The 19,686-nt window shown below is 36.1% G+C and overlaps 2 protein-coding genes across 2 annotated transcripts in view; one reads left to right on the forward strand and one right to left on the reverse strand.

Annotated features, from left to right (window-relative positions):
• The window catches only part of LOC117103446 (tubulin epsilon chain-like), a 23,478-nt gene extending 12,931 nt beyond the window's left edge, over nucleotides 1–10,547 (reverse strand). Inside the window, exon 1 of the mRNA XM_033244007.1 lies at nucleotides 10,435–10,547. The gene's annotated coding sequence lies outside the window, so the exon portion shown is untranslated. The remainder of the gene's footprint in view (nucleotides 1–10,434) is intronic.
• A 2,103-nt stretch (nucleotides 10,548–12,650) lies between these two features.
• The window catches only part of LOC117103447 (DTW domain-containing protein 2-like), a 27,052-nt gene continuing 20,016 nt past the window's right edge, over nucleotides 12,651–19,686 (forward strand). The window contains exon 1 of the mRNA XM_033244008.1: nucleotides 12,651–12,799. The gene's annotated coding sequence lies outside the window, so the exon portion shown is untranslated. The remainder of the gene's footprint in view (nucleotides 12,800–19,686) is intronic.

Raw genomic sequence — 19,686 nt, forward strand, 5'->3', positions numbered from 1 at the left:
CGTTACTAGGCAAATTCAGAGGTTGTAGATCGCATCCACTGGAATACTCTCGCTTTTATGTATACTTTATACAGTCAATAAAGTGCGCCCTCTCTAATGAGATTAGTTTTTGTACTTCGCATCTCGCACAATGCGGTCGTTCGGTTGGGCTGAGATATGATTGTTTAACTGGCAAAATCACAGTCAGAATCAGTTTTTTAACAAATTTGAAATAATTCCTATGAAATATTATATTTCACAAGTGTCAATACTAGCAACGGAAAATATGTCGGCCTTTTTTATGTGTGATAACAGAACCTAAATCGAGGTAAGGCTAGGCCTAGCCAAGCAGCGTGGGATAGGCTAATGTTTTCGGCGCCTGCGATATTTCTTCTCACAACCTATCGCAAAATCAAACATGAAAAATTCATCCGCATTTATTTTTTGTGTGGAACACAAAAAATCAAATTTCAGTCTTATTTTACATTTTTTTCATTCTTAGGAATGTCTAAATTCAGTTAAACTAGCAATTCCGTATTATATTTATAAATCTTTATAACATTATACAAAAATTAGAAATTTTGCCAGGAATGGGGCTTTAATAATAATATAAATATTTAGATTTTCAAACTGGCTAAGATTTAGGAACCTCAATTTGCTACGTGGGCCTACGAATGGGTAAATAGTATCATCATTCATATCTATGGACAATTGCATCCTTGGCATAAGCTGATTTCCGAGGTTTAAACAATGAATAAATATATCAATTTTTTGTTTTTGTTAATTAACATTTGATGAGAAGCTAAGTAATAAATTATTGTTTAATGAGAAAGGTTTAATTTATTGTTACAGTATGTTGGCCAACAAGGACTACAGTTATATAGGCCTAATTGATTTAATTTCATGACATCCATTTGTTTTGCATACATTTATATTTTAATCTTAAATTAATCACAACACATTTCACCCCTTAGTATCAATTTTTTTTTCTTGTATGATTTCTAATTTACAGTGGGTAATATGCAACTCCAAATTTACAAACACAATTTATAGCATTCTATTGGGCCATAAATAAAACAAATAGACAAATAGTTGTTCGCACTTTTTGACATCACACCACCAAACATGCGCTCCCGATTATAACTTCTTTTTATTGAAAATTTAGGAATATGTAAGAGAGTATTAATTGTTGTAGCCTAGATTGTAGGCTTATTCATTACGTTTGCCGTGCCTGACCATTGTAAACGAAATATCTCTTGCTCACTCTAGATCACTAAACTTCCTAGGCCCAACTACAATACACTAGTACGCGACCTTCGCAGGCCGCCGGCAGCAGGTAATAAATCTTAGGTAAGTAGCGAATCTGTCACCCGACCTGTCACTTGTGACAGGGGGTTGGATGATCGATTACCCAAGTAGGTCGGGTAGCAGGACCGAATTCAGTAAGGGAAGATTTTCGGCATGTTGTTGTTTTAATTGCATTTCTGCTGATTTCATATTATCAATTGTATTTTTATTGCAAAATATTGCTATAAATTAGTTCGCATTCTACGGTAACCGATTTTCAAGTCAATAAATATACAATAAGGAATGTGTGTCATCGTTGTATGAAAACATTGCTAACGTCCAAATAAAATGGACACTTTTTTGGTTAGTGTCTTCTTAATAGGGGTTATTAAGGGGACACCCATTTTAAGGGAATGCCTTTTAAGTCCAGAAAGTGTCTCCTTCATAGGGGTTCTATTGTATAACCAGGGAGATTAACTACTGTAGTATAACCATCTTCTAATTTCCAATTATAATTGTGTTACAGTACATTTTAGAACACCCTGTATGCCGAACAGGACAAGAAATGCAAAAACACTTATTACAGTAGAATGCTGGGGTGTGAGAAAGCCATCTGCAGCTTCCAATTACAGTAAGTTTGGATTTTTAAAGTAGTATTGTATCATAATGCCAAGTGTAAGCACAAACTCAAAACAAAAGCACTGCATTCATACTTCCAAAAGCATACTTAAAAGTTTTACCTGTACACAGCAGGCTCACTGTCACATATCCATATCAACATTAGATCATAATACTAAATCATAAGTAGATCATAATACATGCATGATACAGTATTCCATATTTGGTATTATTATATCCCATGATGAATTGCATGGTGAATAAAGTTTAGTTTCCATCTTGATCTCCAACCTGGTCTCTCGTGTGTTATTTCAATGCGCAATTAATAGTTGCATATCTCGGTTCATTAGAGTTTATACTCACAAATGCTAATACACATTAAACAAGGTATTTGTTCTTCAATGATAAGCCAATGAAGTAGCTAGTATTAAAGGGCATCAAATTTGTATTTTTTGAATATATTTGTAGTTATTCTTTTAAGTAATTTAAGTTCCAACTTCTGTATTGCATTTGCTTTTTTAGGCTATTCTCTCTTCAAAATTCATTGAATTGTTTATACAGAGTGTATTGTAATTTGTTTATTTTTGAAGATGATAATGTTTATTCGAATGAATGAATGTTCCTTTTTAGTAGTTACTTGTCTTTGCATCTTCTTATGTGGTAATGTAAAAATTGTACTTTTATTCTCTGTAAAAAACATGAAAAAAGAATTTTATGTGAAGAACCAAGATGTTGACCAATAGATATCTTGTATAATTATTAAAAATACAGTATTTCTGATGAAGTGACACTGTTGACCATTTCAATTTGATAATTAACATTTTATAAAAATAATAACACCTGATAAGGTAGTCACTTTCACTGAATAGACAATTGTTATGAGCCTTTGTTGAAGTAAATAAATAACTCAACTATAAATAACTAGGCCTAGGAGGAGCATGCTTTGAAGGCGCACTCAGCGCGTTAATCCCCTATGCCTATCGCTATCGGAGACTACAATAAACTGATCGTATCGAAAAAAGCAGTACACATTACGGAATTTTATTCATTATTTTTACCGCCAGATAATAAAACTAGGACCAATGTAATCATATAATATTTATGTAGTTTGTAGTAATTATTGTATAATTCGAATATTATCGATGTAAACAAATTATGTGAAAATCTATGTATGATTTTGTAACTTTCGTTTGTTTACTACTTTGTGGCACTGTTCATTGCCTAGTTTTTTCTACTTCAGCATTCACTCCCGGTGATTTATTTCAATAAATTATACTTCATGATAATTTATTTACTATGTTACCATAATTCTTCTGCAGAATAATGGATTATTAATAAAATGTATGTAACTTTCAATCACAATGGGTGATGAAAACTACTTTTCTTCAAATTATTATAAATTAATAGAGTATATGATAACAAAAAAATACCTCGATGCATTTTTTATCATTTATTTCTGCATTCTGTCTATAAACGATTTTTAATAGCTTATTTTGAGCCAGTTTCGGCTTCGAAGCTCCGCCTACCGAAGTTAACCTAAAGTTGACCTTTAACGAAAGTGACGCGCCAACGGTACATTTGTTTTGACAGACTCGACGACATATTGTATAGCAAAGCGTATTGACATAAACGACCATAGAAAGGGCCTTTTGTTACCAAACAACGCCTTGTTGTGTGGCCGCAGCAACAACCTTTCAAACGATTTTACCAAGCATCAGTTCCCAAAAGACAAAATTTTAAGAAAAAATGTACCGAAGCCATATCAGAAACCTTTTACCAGCTTTACAACAAACAAAACATAACACAAAATCATCATTTGTCTTGGTGAGATCGACGATGTATTTTGAATTCCTAGCCAGGCCAAATTCAGAGTACAGTAGCATCGATCCGCCGCCTCCGCGATCAACGTTTCCTTCCCTGGCGGCCTCCCACTTTGTACAGAGTATATAAAACACGTAGGGGAGCCTAGGCCTATTTTTTAAACAAAACATGTAAATTTTAGCAAACAAAGAAAAAGAAAATACAATATAAATTTTTCAGAGTCTTCTATCGAACTATCTGGCGCATTATCTAGGTAGGACTAGGCTAACTACAGTACCTAATTAACAACACTATCGACAGTGGTTGATTGCATAATATTATCGGCGCTTTGTATTTACGTTCATAATTCGGCCTAGCTTTGTGAAAATTAAGGAGCATTACTAAAAATAAAATAGAAATTCTATTAAAAAAAATTAACGTAATCGTACAGCAATTTTATAAATGACATCCCATACTTTATTATTTTGGCGACTGGTTTCAAGTCGGTACTACTCTACTCTAGGCCTGGTCTTTTCCAATGCTAAGATTGCCGACGCGCTCGCAGGCGCTAGCTATGCCTACACACAAACGCAAAAAGAAACTGATAATGAGCATTAAAATTTACCAATTCGTATTGTCAACTCTGTTTTGCTTGTCCGTTTCTTCCTCGTCAATAACGCTCTTCCTCTCCTGTGGTTCGATATGGCTCAAATTCAGCTTCAATTTTTCAAGCGATAATTACATATCTCCATATTATACAGCGATGATAGAGATTACAGAGCGTGCAACAAAACCTTGAAACTTGTTGTACCGTGATGACGTCACGGCCATACTTAGGCTTCAATGAACATCGCAAGTGGGCGGGGCTTAGATTAAAATATTAAAAATCATTTTTAAAATATCTGTTTAAAATTATTAATAACTTCGACCACGTATGTGTTAAGAATGTTTACTTCTTTCATAATCAGGAATTCAAATGACAATATCTTTCTTATTCTTTAAAGAAACTTCAACTATAACAATGCTTCTAAAATTCGGCGATTTCGAGTGATAGCGAAAAAAAATCAGAGCTCGCACCGCTTGACCAATCCCTGATGAGTGTTGTCTGTTAACACTGAGGGCGCCGGACTTTTTCTTAATTTATACCAAAGATACTAGAAATACAAGATAGAGCACTCACATTGTAAAAATGAGGAGGAAATCGTGCCCAACATAGGTGGCGCCCTTCTTTTTAACCATGCAAGTTTCCTATACTTCGTGCCCAATGTACAGGGCGCCCTTCTGTTGCTAAGTATATCCAGATGCAAAAGGCGCCCTTCCTTTTCCACTAATGGAGGAAAACTTTTTCACTAAGAGTGCGTCCGGCCATACGATTCTGCGCTGTATTGTTGCTTTATTCTTTACTGATTCATGATTATACATTCAAGTCCGCCAAAGTCGACTCTGTTTAAGTCGAAAATTCGCGTCAGTCAAAGTCCCAATTCTTTCCTATGTATTACTGTGTAAATTGTTTGTTTAATTCGAATTTTTATAAGTCGAATTTCGGCTATATCGACGGAATTTTCCTGTCCGGATAGGCCGATTTTAAAGTAATTTCAACCACACAAGTCGAAGTTCCATATTTAGTAGCGCACGTGGGAAAAATACACAGCCGTGGGAAAATACGAAGTTCAATCCTTGTTGTACGGCAACAAGTTAGCCATGAACTTAATCGTATGTCGTAAGTTGCAGTTTACTCTCACAATACAGACACCCCTCCGGACCGGCTCCAATGTTCTGTTTTTCGTCCAGTTTAGTTTGTAAAACTTGTACTGAACCCATTTCGAACAATATTGTTGTAGTCAGGGCCTAGCTATTTAATTAATTTATCAAAGCCCTGGATTCTTTTGACTGCCTAGCCTACGCAAATTCAACACATTATTTAATACAGTAATACGTACAGTACCTGTTGTTTTGCTGCACTGCTCAGCAAATTTAATTATTACCAATAAAACTGATGCGACTTTTATATTGTTTTTGCGTGCATTTCTTTAGGTCTGATTATGTTTTTCCAAGCACAAATTCTTCGTTGGGCAATGCCACTTGCTGGTCGGCAGTCTAGTTGTAAACAGAACAGGTCGCGCCTCCAAAAATTCTTCCTGCCCGCCAATTGGTCCATTTTCGTGGGGTGTTTTGCAGACTAGACATGTGCTTCAGCTGTGATGACGTCAGATCGCCCAAAGTTTTATAGTGCATGACAGTAACAAGCTCGGTGTAATCAAGAATGTTTTAATTAAACAAATTTATAAAACAAAAGAAAAAACAAATAAGAAACCCTCATGGTATATTTTAGAGTCAAATCTAAATAAACCTAACAAATTATATTTTATTCTCTACAAATTTCCTCCGTAATTAAATTAGCAACATGTTTTGAAAAGCGTCTTGAGTTTAAAGAATGAATGAGGTGCATTTGAAATTTACACCGACGAATCTAACGAATTTGAATTAGACGACTACTGAAAAGAGTAACCAGTAGAAACTTGCTTTGTTGAGTTCCTTCTTTATTGCAGGTTGATTCCAAATGGTTTTTAAGGATTAAAAGCAAGAATATAATATTAAAACATTGGAATGTGTAAATTTCACTTCATAATTAACCAAGAAAACGTCTACTGTTGTATCGTGTTAATCAACAGATAATCTCCATGGCAATGCGAGTATAGCTAAGCGTCTCGTTTTCACAGCGTCTGGTATGCTTGTTGTTAAACGATGTCTATTAAACTATCGTCTGGTTTTTCGAGTGAGTGTTACCATCCTGAATTGGACAAATCGTCCGAGATTTGGAATAGGGAGTTCATGTTTTCGAAAAGTATTTTATTAAAAGAAGAATAGGAATGAGTTTGGGACTTATAAAACGTTCGGTTTTGCGTGAAATTCGATTTTGTGGGCATTGAGTACACATAGTATTGTTCTATGTTAATATTTTTTTTTCGAAAATGTGCAAGTCGAAATCTGTATAACTCGAACTTTTTATGCCAGTCCCATTAGATTCGACTTAGGCGAACTCGACTGTACTTTAATTGTTTTGTGTTTTACTTGGATAATAGCAAAGATTTCTACCGCCACCAAGGAGGTTATGTATTCACCGATGTCACTGTCTGGGTGTCTATTCCAGTTTCTTTTTATATCTAGTAAATAAAAAGTGATTGGTAAAAACTTACCGGTACGGGACGTCAGTAAATTAGTGCAAAATACAGCCATCATTATGAATTCTTGTGCTTTATTGATCCATACTATTGGTAGGCCTATTAGCTCAGGATTTCAATGCTTTTCCAACCCATTATTATTGACATTGAATACAGCTCTGATACTCACAGTATATATTTTTTAATCACAAATTAGAACTGCATATATGTAGTTTTAAAACAATGTGCATTCACTTAAAATTTATAAGAATATTTAAAAAAGGATATAAAAAGATAAAATAAAAATTCGGCTTTATTATTCTAATTAGAGACTAAAAATCGGATTTAGGCTATGCGAGGTAGGTAGACCATGGAAATCCCGGTCCAAAAAGTGGTCTTAAGTAATTAGAGTTTAAGACCTGTATTAATATTATTAAATTTCCTTTACCAAAAGAGCTCCATTTTCACGTCATTCATAAATAACTAACTGCATACAATACTAGCATTATTATACGAACGAGTAATATTTAGTACTTTTTTCATTACTTAAGGCTCGTCTAATTATTTATTTATTTTTCTTCAATATCTTAGCTACGCAAGTCAATAGGCCTAGGCTAATTCATATGTCAAGTTTAAAAAAACAAAATGTTATAATATATATAGCTAATTTTTTGTTTAATGTCAGTGCAATATTTTACCTTTCTCTATCCTTTGGAAATCGATATAAATTATGACCCTGTTTGTATGATGTGTTGCAATTTACTGCACAGCAACGCCCTCCAATACCGTACGTCGCCTTAGTGCATCGCGGTGTACAATTTTTTAATTGAGAATTGATAATAAAATATGCGACGACTTGGTAACGAAAGTTTGGCAGAAGTTTTTTTAGATCCAGCTGTAGGGGGCGTCCCATTCTTTGTATTCCCACCATGCATTTCGGTGGAACACTTTTTTTGTGTGGAGAACTCTATCTTGTAATGTATTTCTAGTATCTTTGTTTATACGTAGACTAGAACAGCTGTGTAGGCTAGAATTAGCGTCGCGGTTCGCTCAGTTCAAGACTTGTTTATTTACCTACGTGAAGAGGGATGCTATCGTGCATGCGCTAGCGATCGCCGTAAGAATAGCATTGGGAGCTATCTTCACAACTCGTCGTAAAAATAGTCACAGCGATTTTATTTAGCCATTTTGCCAATTACCATACAGTATGCCATTCTGGAAGTGTTGCCGTTTTGACTTATTGCCGTTTTGACTTTATTGCCGTTTTGACTTTATTGCCGTTTTGGTTCATTGCCGTTCTGGTCTAAAAGTGTTGCCGTTTTGATTTTTTTCCGTTTTAGTCATTGCCGTTTTAACGTATGTTTATTGCCGTTTTGGTTTTTTGCCATTTTTGAGTCGACCTGTTCTCCCCTCTCTCTAGGGCCTAGGCTAGGCCTGCCTTGAGATGAATTAGGCCCATATCGGCCGCTATCTATAGCGGCCGCCCTCCAGAACGGCCGCCAATGCGTGTATATGTATGGAACGCCGATGACGCATTCACAATGCAGTACATTGTAGTTAAATGGTTTGGAATAGGCCTAGGTCAAGTAGGTTTGGCATAGGCCTAGGTAAAGTCGGTTTAGAAGGTGTAGGACCGGTTCGGCCGTGAACAAGTTCGGCCGAGATATATTTGTATGGAACACCAAGTAGGCGCAAAGCTATATTGCTGCTACAAAAGATATCAATTAACGTCTCCGTGGTAACGTTAACTTCTAACCCTACTACTCTAGTATTGTTGCTTTTTATTGAGTAACAAAAGATTGAATCGATAGCATGAATCGTGGACATATTTTGAGTATAAATAATTAAGAAACGAATATCATGTGTATGAACTTTAGAAACACTATATATGGCCTATATAATAAATAATGAAACGATTGAATCAACATGTTTTGAACAACTTTAAGAAAGAAGCAACTTTCTACGACATGTGGTTACCAAGATATAAGTACCCTACATTTTCAGACCTAATTTGCATATTTCAGCTAATTTGCATATGAAGATGAGCGTAAAAAAATTGGCGACTCATTTTATTCGATTCAGCATACTTCAAAGTATATAATTAAAAAACAAAAACAAAATGATCACGAAATTCCCACGGGATGACATAAGCCACCGGACTAATTGTAGTTAAATGGTTTGGAATAGGCCTAGGTCAAGTAGGTTTGGCATATGCCTAGGTAAAGTCGGTTTAGAAGGTGTAGGACCGGTTTGGCCGTGAACAAGTTCGGCCGAGATATATTTGTATGGAACACCAAGTAGGCGCAAAGCTATATTGCTGCTACAAAAGATATCAATTAACGTCTCCGTGGTAACGTTAACTTTTAACCCTACTACTCTAGTATTGTTGCTTTTTATTGAGTAACAAAAGATTGAATCGATAGCATGAATCGTGGACATATTTTGAGTATAAATAATTAAGAAACGAATATCATATGTATGAACTTTAGAAACACTATATATGGCCTATATAATAAATAATGAAACGATTGAATCAATGGCATGAATCGTGTACATATTTGAGTATAGAATTCAGAAACGAAAATCATATGTATGAAATACTTCAGTGGAGGAAACCAATTTTCAACCTATTCTTATTTAAATTATATATATATGTGTATACATAATTAAATATATATGGCCTATATATAAATTATGATATAATAGATGAAATCCAAACTAGCTTTATATATAATAATAATAATAAGAAGAAACGAATACCATACTTTATTGGAGAAGAACTTCAATCTATCGAACGTTTTGATTGGAGCAATGGTTTTATTATATATTTATGATGTTTACAATTCTTAATGCGACTTCAATTTATTTATTTTTTTTTTAATAGTTATTTTTTAAGTAGTTCTATATAGTGTGTAGGCCTATATATAAAAAGAGGGCCGAGTTAACCTGCCGGGCCGAGTTGACTGGGGCCTAGTTGACTCGAAGGTTTTGTATTTAGCGAGCGGTATTGTATTATTAATTGTGAATGCGTCATCGGCGTTCCATACATATACACACATTGGCGGCCGTTCTGGAGGGCGGCCGCTATAGGTAGCGGCAAAGAGTATAAATAGAACAAGAGAGCAAAGTCCCGTTCGTAAAAACGTCATGCCTGTGTAGGACGCCAACTAACGGTTGTATATTCTTTTTATTACCCAGTGCAGCGCTGCGCAGCGCGGTAGAAGTACGGCCGCTATAAACTCAGTAAGCAGAAAACAAAAGCACAGTATCTTGTGGAGAACAGATAAACAAAAAGACAAACCTACAGTGCGCGGTGCAGTACTGGGTAATAAAACACATACAAACGTTAGTTGGCGTCCTACACTAGCTGCGTAGAGCGTATCGTTTTTTTACGCTCCCAATGAGCGTTGTTGGCTCTCTTGTTCTATTTATACTCTTTGGTAGCGGCCGATATGGGCCTAGGCTACTCCCTTGAGATTAGTCCAGACAGAGACAGAGGCCTAGCTTAGCTGACTCCTATTAGTTTTCATATCCATTACATGAACAACAATACGTTTCTCAAAACTAATATAGGCCTAAGCCTAATTACCTGTGCTGTGCTTCTTGAACCTGTCGTCGTCCTCTCGTATGCACTGTAGAATTCAACGATATGACATGAAGTGCGCCACCAATTCTAGCTTTTCTCAAAGAGTACAAAACTGCAAGAGGTCCGACTGCCGGGGATTCTTTGGAACGCAATCCTATTTCAAGAAGTACCACCCAAAAGGGGCGTGGCCTTTAAAAGTATGAGGTGCCAAGTGTAAATTTCTTATTTAAAAAGATTATATGTAAATAATCGCGAACACTAATTATATATAAATAATGAAAACGTTAACGCAATTATTTACATATAATCTTTTAAAGACGTAAATGCATTATATATAAATAATGGGTGATCTATTCAATTATATGTTAAATAACGAATTATATATAAATAATTGTGTTAAAAAATTTACACTTGGCGCCTCATATATAAAAGAATGTAAAGTGCGTTCATATCGAACGCGTGCTGCGGATAGAATGTATGCTGAAATTCGAAACGCAGCACGCGTTCGATACAAACGCCTTTAACGTTCTTATGAAGGACACGCCCCTTCGTGGGAGTACTTTTTAACGTTCCATTGCTATACTCTTTGCTTTTCTCAAAGATAATATAAACACAAGAGATATAATAAGAATACTAGAGAGCTAACTGCAATGTATTCGATGTTCGAAATACGCAGAGCTGAGTCTGTGTACCATCCAAGATGGCTGCCATAGATTTAGCTAATTAAATTTCGCATAAGATCTTTGCTCCCCAGTAATGGCGTCGACAACAGAGGGCGCCATTCTTCTTGGATAGGTCTATAACAAGGATCTGACAAGATGGCGGAGCAATGCAGAGTTGTGTGTATGTGTACCATCCAAGATGGCTGCCGCAGGAAAGCGCCTCCTTCAGGCTTAGTATACATATTATTACTATAAATAAGCCATCTGACTAATATTATTTCATTAATGATAATTAGTATTGATAATGACAAATTATTGAACTTTCTTAGCCAAAAAGAGGCCAAGTAGGATCTTATTCAAATATTTAAAAAAATAAATAAATAAAATCGTGTACATTACACCCATACACCGCAACGCTCGAGTTTCGAACATAACGGTAACTAGCTGTACTTAACCGCCATTGAAAATGATAGTGCTAAGCAAAGATCTTATAAACACAAGATAGCGTTCTCCGCGATTTAAGCGTAACAAATTGAAGCGTCGGTCAAGGTTCAAAAGTTTCCAATTTAGCAAGAGGGCGCCATTCATGCCTTATTACAGAATTTGCACGCGTAAATCGCGGAGAACGCTATCTTGTGTTTATAAGGCTACGTTCAGACCTGTGAGATACGCCAGGCGTATCTAACGCCGGGCGTACGTTAATCCATGGCGTAACTAGCGAGATGTCCAGACTGGGCGATTAGTGAACGCTAGCGTAAGTATTCGCGCGAAATATTCCTATTCGTAATTCGCGTATTTTATTTTCTGTTTACATCTAGGTTTATTTTGATTGGTCAAATCTTGGCTGAGTTCAAAATCACCGATGCGTGACTGTCGTAAATCAGTGGCATGGCGTACGCTAATCTGGGGTCTGTTGCTGGATTACCGTACGCCAGTGATTGCGCGATAATACTGGCGTTCGCTACGCCGCGCACAAGTTCACACCACTCGATTAAAGTTACGCTAGCGTAAGTCGTTGTGTCTGAACATAGCCTAAGATCTTTGGTGCTAAGGCATAATTTGATTGGCTGAATCTATGGCAGCCATGGATGGTACACACACACAGTTCTGCGTATTTCGAACATCGAATGCATTGCTGTTAGCGCTCTAGTATTCTTCTAGTATTATTCTATGGGATCAACACATGGTGTCAGCAAAGGCTACGTTCAGACCTGTGAGATACGCCAGGCGTATCTAACGCCGGGCGTGCGTTAATCCATGGCGTAACTAGCGAGATGTCCAGACTGGGCGATTAATGAACGCTAGCGTAAGTATTCGCGCGAAATATTCGTATTCGTAATTCGCGCATTTTATTTTCTGTTTACATCTAGGATCTAGATGTGTATAAGAGACAGTATTTATGGTAATAATATGTATACTAAGCCTGAAGGTGGCGCTTTCCTACGGCAGCCATCTTGGATGGTACACATACACAACTCTGCATTGCTCCGCCATCTTGTCAGCACTCTAGTTGTTTAATAGCTCTATGGGCAATATAAAGAATATACAACCGTTAGTGGGCGTCCTACACAGGCGTGACGTTTATACGAACGGGACTTTGCTCTCTTGTTCTATTTATACTCTTTGGTGTCAGCAAAGGTGTCAGTCAGAAGTGTTACAATATACAAGACGATGATCGGATAGGCATCCGATACAGCAGGCAAGAAGTAAGTGATAAGTCAGTTTTGCACGGGCTAGAAAAGTGTTAGGCCTGTTGTAGTCCAGCAGATAGATATGGTTTACGTGTACATATTCTGCGATTTATATAGGCCTAGACCTGTTTTTTCATGCTCCTGATACCAGTCATCCATTTTGGCCATGTAGCATTCGTAAAATTGGGTCCCCGGGTCCAAAATGGCCGCTTTTATGCAAAAGTATCCATTTTGGGGGAAAAATACAAACCCTGGAAAATTTTCCATTAAAGCAAATAGGCCTAGGCCTAGAAGTGCATGTATTCTGAGTAATTTGAGACCAAATTCAACACAATCTCATAAATACTGACAGAGTTTCTCCTGATTTTGTGAAAATTTTACCAAAACCGGCTTTTTTAAAGTTAAATCAATTATTTTTTTATGCACAAACTATTAGTTAGAATTTTAAAATAAATATTTTTTGTGATATATTATTGTCACTTTAGCTATCTTTTGCCACCTTTAAATAAGTAGAAACAATCAAAAATGGCTTGGAAAAATAGGAAATTATAAAAAACATGTTTTTTGGGCAAAACACAAGTTTTTTAGGTAATAATTTTTTCCCTGGTGGTACTTTCTGGCAAAATTTTTTTATTACAACGAATAGAAACATGATCCTTCCAAACATTCTGGCACCAAAATGAACTCTCTATCACCAATATTAACTGAAATACAGAGGGTTTGTATTTTTTCCCAAAAATGGATACTTTTTTGCATAAAAGCGACCATTTTGGACCCGGGGACCCAATTTTACGATTGCTACATGGCCAAAATGGATGACCAAAGGTATCAGGAGCATGAAAAAACAGGTTTATATAAATCGCAGAGTATGTACACGTAAACCATATCTAGCTGCTGGACTCTTAGTATTATTGCCATGTGGGCAAGTGCTGATGAATGGTTCGAAAGCATGTCAACTCGGCCCCAAGCCAACTCGGCCCCAAGTTAACTTGGCCCCAATTTTACTGTATACGAAATAATTACGAAATAATTAAGTGTTTTAAATCGTTGCCCTTGTTACTCTTTTTTCACATTACAATAATAAAACCAGCATTATAATAAAAATAATATTAATAAAAAAACATACCGTATCATAAAAACTAATGATAATAACGATATGAACAATAATACTGATTTATAGGCATATTCCCAGATAGCAAACAAACGTTATATTAACGTTGATTTTACGTTTACCGCATACGTTGATTAAACGTTGTAAAGCTAACGTTGTTTTGCTCATTACACTAACGTTTCCACAACATTATATTTTCGTAAACTATGAACGTTATTCTAACGTTACATTAACGTTGGTGTTGGGACGTTGGTTTAATGTTACCACTTCAACGTTTTCTCAACGGCAATCTTCTTATGTTTGCACAACGTTATATTTTGGTTACTACTGAACTGTAAAATAACTTTATTCTAACAATACAGTAACGTTGGTATTTGAACGTTTGGTTAACGTTACCACTCTATCGTTGCACTAACGTTGTTTTGCTCATTACAATAACGTTTCCACAACGTTATATTTTCGTAAACTATAAACGTTATTCTAACTTTACATTAACGTTGGTGTTTGGACGTTGGTTTAATGTTACCACTTCAATGTTTTCTCAACGGCAATCTTCTTACGTTCGCACAACGTTATATTTTGGTTACTACTGAACTGAAAAATAACGTTATTCTATTACAATACAGTAACGTTGGTATTCAGGCGAGTCGAGTGGCCGAGCGGTAAGGCAGGGGCGCCGCTAGCTACAGCCTTTAACATCGGCGCTGGTTCCAGCCGCTCCTCGCCCATGGTTCGGTTGGTAGAACCAAGTCTTCTTGGATAAGGACTTAAAATGGAGGTCCAGTGTATACATCTGGCTCGTGTGCACTTTAAAGAACCCATTGCATCTTTCGGAAAAGAGTAGGGGGTTACCCCGATGTTATGGTTCATTTCAGCCCCTGTTGTTGAACGATGTTGGAATGATGTGAACATGTATCTACCAAGAAGTGCCTCTTTACGCAATTCAGCACAATGACGCTGCAAGTTATGGGTTATTCTTCTACCTTTACCTTTATTTGAACATTGGGTTAACGTTACCACTCTATCGTTGCACCAACGTTATATTGCTCATTACAATAACATTTCTACAACGTGATATTTTGGTTAGCAATAAACGTTAATCAATCTAATGTTTCATTAACGTCGGTGTTTGAACGTTGGTTTGACGCTACCAATCTAACGTATTTTCTACGTTATCTTCTCATGTTTGAACGTTATTTTTTTGGTTACTATTAAACAGAGAATTAACAGCATTTTAAACATTACATCAATGTTGGCGTTTGAATGTTACTTTAACGTTGCCAACCTAACTTCTTTTAAAAGTTAAATATGTTGTAGCATTAACGTTATCATAACGTTGAATTTTGGTTAGTGTTAACAGCTCTTTTAATGTCACATTAACGTTGGTGTTTGAACGGTCAGTTTAACGTCACCAACATATATGTTTGTTATATTAACGTTGACACAACGTTAAATTTTGGTTACTATAAAACGGTACAATAACGCTATTCTAACGTTATATTAACCAGGGGTTTATTTATGAATTTGAGTAGCAGGAGAAATTTGAAAGTAACAGGAGAGTAAATTGAAATAGGCTGGGGTATGGGGGGGGCGCCTAGGCCCCCCATCGGGGTCCAGGGGCAGAGCCCTGGTCGGGGGTCAAGGGGGCGAAGCACCATTGCACTCCAGGGTTTTAGAGTTTTTTAAGCCCATTTGATGGCATTTCTCTACATCATTTTTTTAAAAACAGTTTTCAGAATCAATTACTGAGCTGTAAAAAAGTTGATATTTTTACATATTCTTCATGCATAGGCCTAGCCTAAATAGATACTGTAAACCAGAAACTTTCGCGAATTGATAATTTCGGCCGTTTTCGCGACAATAAACTTTCGCGAATCTCAAAAAGCCTAAATTTAATTCATGAGAGGAATATCATACAATAGCTGAAAATATCGTATCATGAGTTTAGGCCTAGGTTAGATAGGCCTACAGCCACTGTGTACTGTAGGCTACAGTATCTAGGCCTAGGCAGACTTAGGCGCCATAAGCATGCAGCCTACCTCAGTTGCTAGGACCATGACTTAGCTGGCTGCTCCCAGCCAGGCACAGATAAGAAAGAGACAAGTTTACACACATGTACTCACTCATATGATATTCCATAATTGTATGGTATTCAAGCATCCTACAAAATGAACAATGTTTATCAATGTTTTATTAAATTATTTTCCTGTAGGCCTAATATCGATTCAAACACATTGATTGATGATGACTGAACATCGTGGTATATCATATGGGACGGAAAATTAGTTTCCCATTTGAACTTCTTAGTATACACTGCACAGTGGTTGCACATGTGCAATCATATGCAGTGATGATCAGAAGTTCCTTGATTAGTATACTTACTGAGTAGGTTAGAATATGCCTAGAATTTACGAATTTTTCGAGCTCAACATCGGAATTTAAGGTCAGAATATTGATTCAGTAATTGAAATACATTCTTTTTTAAGTTTATACACATTTAATAAAATCCACCAAAATAAATTGAAAATACAATTTTTATATTGATGAAGTTGTTACTTTTCACAAACATGTTGAAATTTGTGGGGATTCACCATTTAGGCCTATGCCCTACAGTAGATCTGCGTTAAAGAAACATCTAAGGAGAGCAAAAAATAGTTCTAAAATTTACGCAGATATTAAAAAGGAATGGATACCACTTTGGGAAAAAAATGTTTCATGTGATGTGAATTGAGACGATTTTGGCTTGCTCTGCCGTTTTAATCATTGTACTATATGACTCTGAAATTGTGAGTGTAAACAGCATTCAATATAGTTGGTTCGGCTTGCTACCTCCGCCACCGAGTGTAAACAAATTTGAGCCAGTATTGGTTTTTTTTTTTTATTATTTATCATTTCCGAAATATCTGTCATCACAAAGAGGGCTAGTAAAACAAAAATGAAATGAAAATAAAAGGTTCATAGTCATACACAAATTAATTTTAAAATGACGATCTGTTTTTTTCTTCTCCGCGGTAAGAAAACCTGGAAGCCCAATGTACGGAAAAAGAGTTTGGGCGATGTAAATCGTCATCACCTGAGCATGTGGTGGAGGAGAAATTTCTATTATCTTATTGGCTAACATGTGATTTGGAGGCATGGCTTCTTTGATGGACTCGCCCAGGCGCGACTGCCGAACTTTGAACTTTAACTTTGTTTACGCCACGAGTTCATGAAAGTCAAACATGGAGTCTGAAAATTGGTAGACATTTTAACCAACTTTCAACAGAAAGGAACATCGAAATGAGTGCATACTATTGCAAATTAAACTTCGTGTTGCTATTAAAATAAGGTTCTTTACAGGCCTGTTGCGCTATTTATATTGGTGCTTTTTGTATTAATTTTTGTACAGCATTGATTGAAGTAGCCGGCGAAAACATCGTAGTAGCCGATCGAATGCGCCGGCCGCCGGCTCTTAAATAAACCCCTGTTAACGTTTATGTTTAAGTTTTGATTGAACTTTACAAACCAAACGTTTTTTCAACGTTGATATTCTAAGGTAACCCATGTTGGTTAACATTAACAATGAGATAATGCTATTCTTACATTATATTAAAACTTAGGAAAGACAATAGGAATTCATATACTAAAATCTTGGGATTTTCTTTAATTTTTATTTCCTTTGCAAAGAATAGTTAAAAAATAAGCTCCTTTTAGGAACACAGCAGAACAAGGTCAAAATTACTGTTATCAGACGGGTACTATCAGCCATTGGTCATCTGTCAACACACTGTACTTGGCGTGTTAAATGAAATTAAATAAATTATTAATGAAGTAAACTCTAACACATGTTATTTTACAAAGGAATTTTCAAAACTTGATTCCAAATTACACAGGAATTTTCACTTCCACAGCATAGAGTGTAACTCCAGCTTTCAAATCATGTTCATAATTTTATGATCATTTATCATCACAGAGTTCTTGCTGTCTCACCTTTATGAACTACTGTATTATTTTATAAATTCATTCACTCGTCAATATAGTGACATACAAAATGGAAGTCTTATTTTGATTACATAACTTTACTATAGCTAAATCCATGTTGATAGCAAGACATGGGCCTTTTATGTACTTCAGAGTGGCGGTAAACAGCCTTGTAGATTCGCACTTCTTGCCTAAGTTAGCATACAATTTTGATTCAAGCAAGTACTGTGTTTTCCGTAAATTTCTGTAAATTTTGTTACCATTGTCCAGCAAAAAATGATACCTCACAGTGTAATCAATGTACATAAACAAAGGTTCAGGATGAAATTACAACATGTCCCTAAATTAAAGACGCTGCCTGTTTTGCCTCTCATTCCTGCCCTCATCTTTTCCACTGCAAATTTCAGCCATTTCTTTACTATCTTTTCAATGTCCGCATCTGTAGCCTTGCCTGTTAGGGCGTTTTTATAGTTAGCACCTAGAAAAAATGTAGTTTTAGTAATTTTATAGTTACTGGAAGTTTAGACATAATATTTAGATCACAGGTGGGCAAAGTGCGGCCCGCGGGCCGCATGCGGCCCGACAGCGATTTGTTTGCGGCCCGCAACAATGAATTAAAAACGTGTGCGGCCCGCCAAGCAAAATTGGCTAGAAAACACAGCCCGACACCCATCATATGTAAAAAGTAACATTAAAACTGAGAATGAAGTGGTGTAAAAGCAGTGCCCTGAGATTTTTGGAAGCTCACTGGAAACATCAATGCTTTGGTGCGGCCCGCGGTGATAAAACAAAAATTCACTTTGACCCTTCGACCGATATTCATGCCCACCCCTGATTTAGATAATATAAAAGTTATTGTCCAATAAAGCAAATGGGAACATGTTTGCAAACATACAACAATTAAATAAAGTTACAGTAAAATTTATAAGAAATAATTACAGTATTTAAAAAAGACAAAGGCCTAAGTAAAATTAAAAGTCAATCAATTGCCTACATTGTATAGTATACAAGTTGAGGTAGTGGATTTATTATTTATTTTAAACCCAATAATTATATATGATATAAGATGTGCTTTCGATATTACACAAAACAGGAAAAGACAATAAAATGAAATAAATTATATGTAGTGTATTTACTCCTACTAAAACCGTTGATATTATAATTTCTTTTTATTGTCTTTTCCTGTTTTATTATATACAGCAGGTATCAGATCAGGGAGATCAGGAAGCTAATCAGGCTCTGTGAAACTTACTATTGACTACTTTCCTCAGAGTTAATTTGGCAAAAGCTCACATTTCTCCCTTTCCTGCCCAGTTAAATTGCTTAAAAAAAGAATAAGTCAATTGTTGAATGGTTCCGTGCCTGTAACAGAAGAGTAAAATACTGTAAAACCTTTTGGCAATAGGAATCCCCATGCAAAATATCCCTGCGTGGGTCTTCATTCTATAACCTGTACCTTGACTTCTTAGGGCTGATACGGCGCCGAAAAATGAAGGACCTTTGAAGGATTAATATTGAGACTGCTGTTGGTGTGGTGAGAACTATGTTCGCCCCTATCTTGAATCCACATCCATCCTCTATGTGCTCATAGATCCCCAATATAATACTATTTATGATATCTTGTGGTGGACCGAATAGAATATTCGGTCAATCTCATCTAATATTTATTTATTATTTAAATTTTCCTTTTTTAACTTATATGTACTGTAGCCACATGGCATCATCTATGATGCCTGTTGTGTTGGAGTGAATTGTGCATGATTATTCATATTCTTGACAGCAATTTGACCTCTGAAAGGTCATTGTTTGTCAAAAAACAGGGGCCTAAGAC

Source organism: Anneissia japonica, unplaced genomic scaffold, assembly GCF_011630105.1.
Source record: "Anneissia japonica isolate Jap-2015-1 unplaced genomic scaffold, ASM1163010v1 scaffold1272_len640109_cov177, whole genome shotgun sequence".
NCBI lineage: Eukaryota > Metazoa > Echinodermata > Crinoidea > Comatulida > Comatulidae > Anneissia > Anneissia japonica.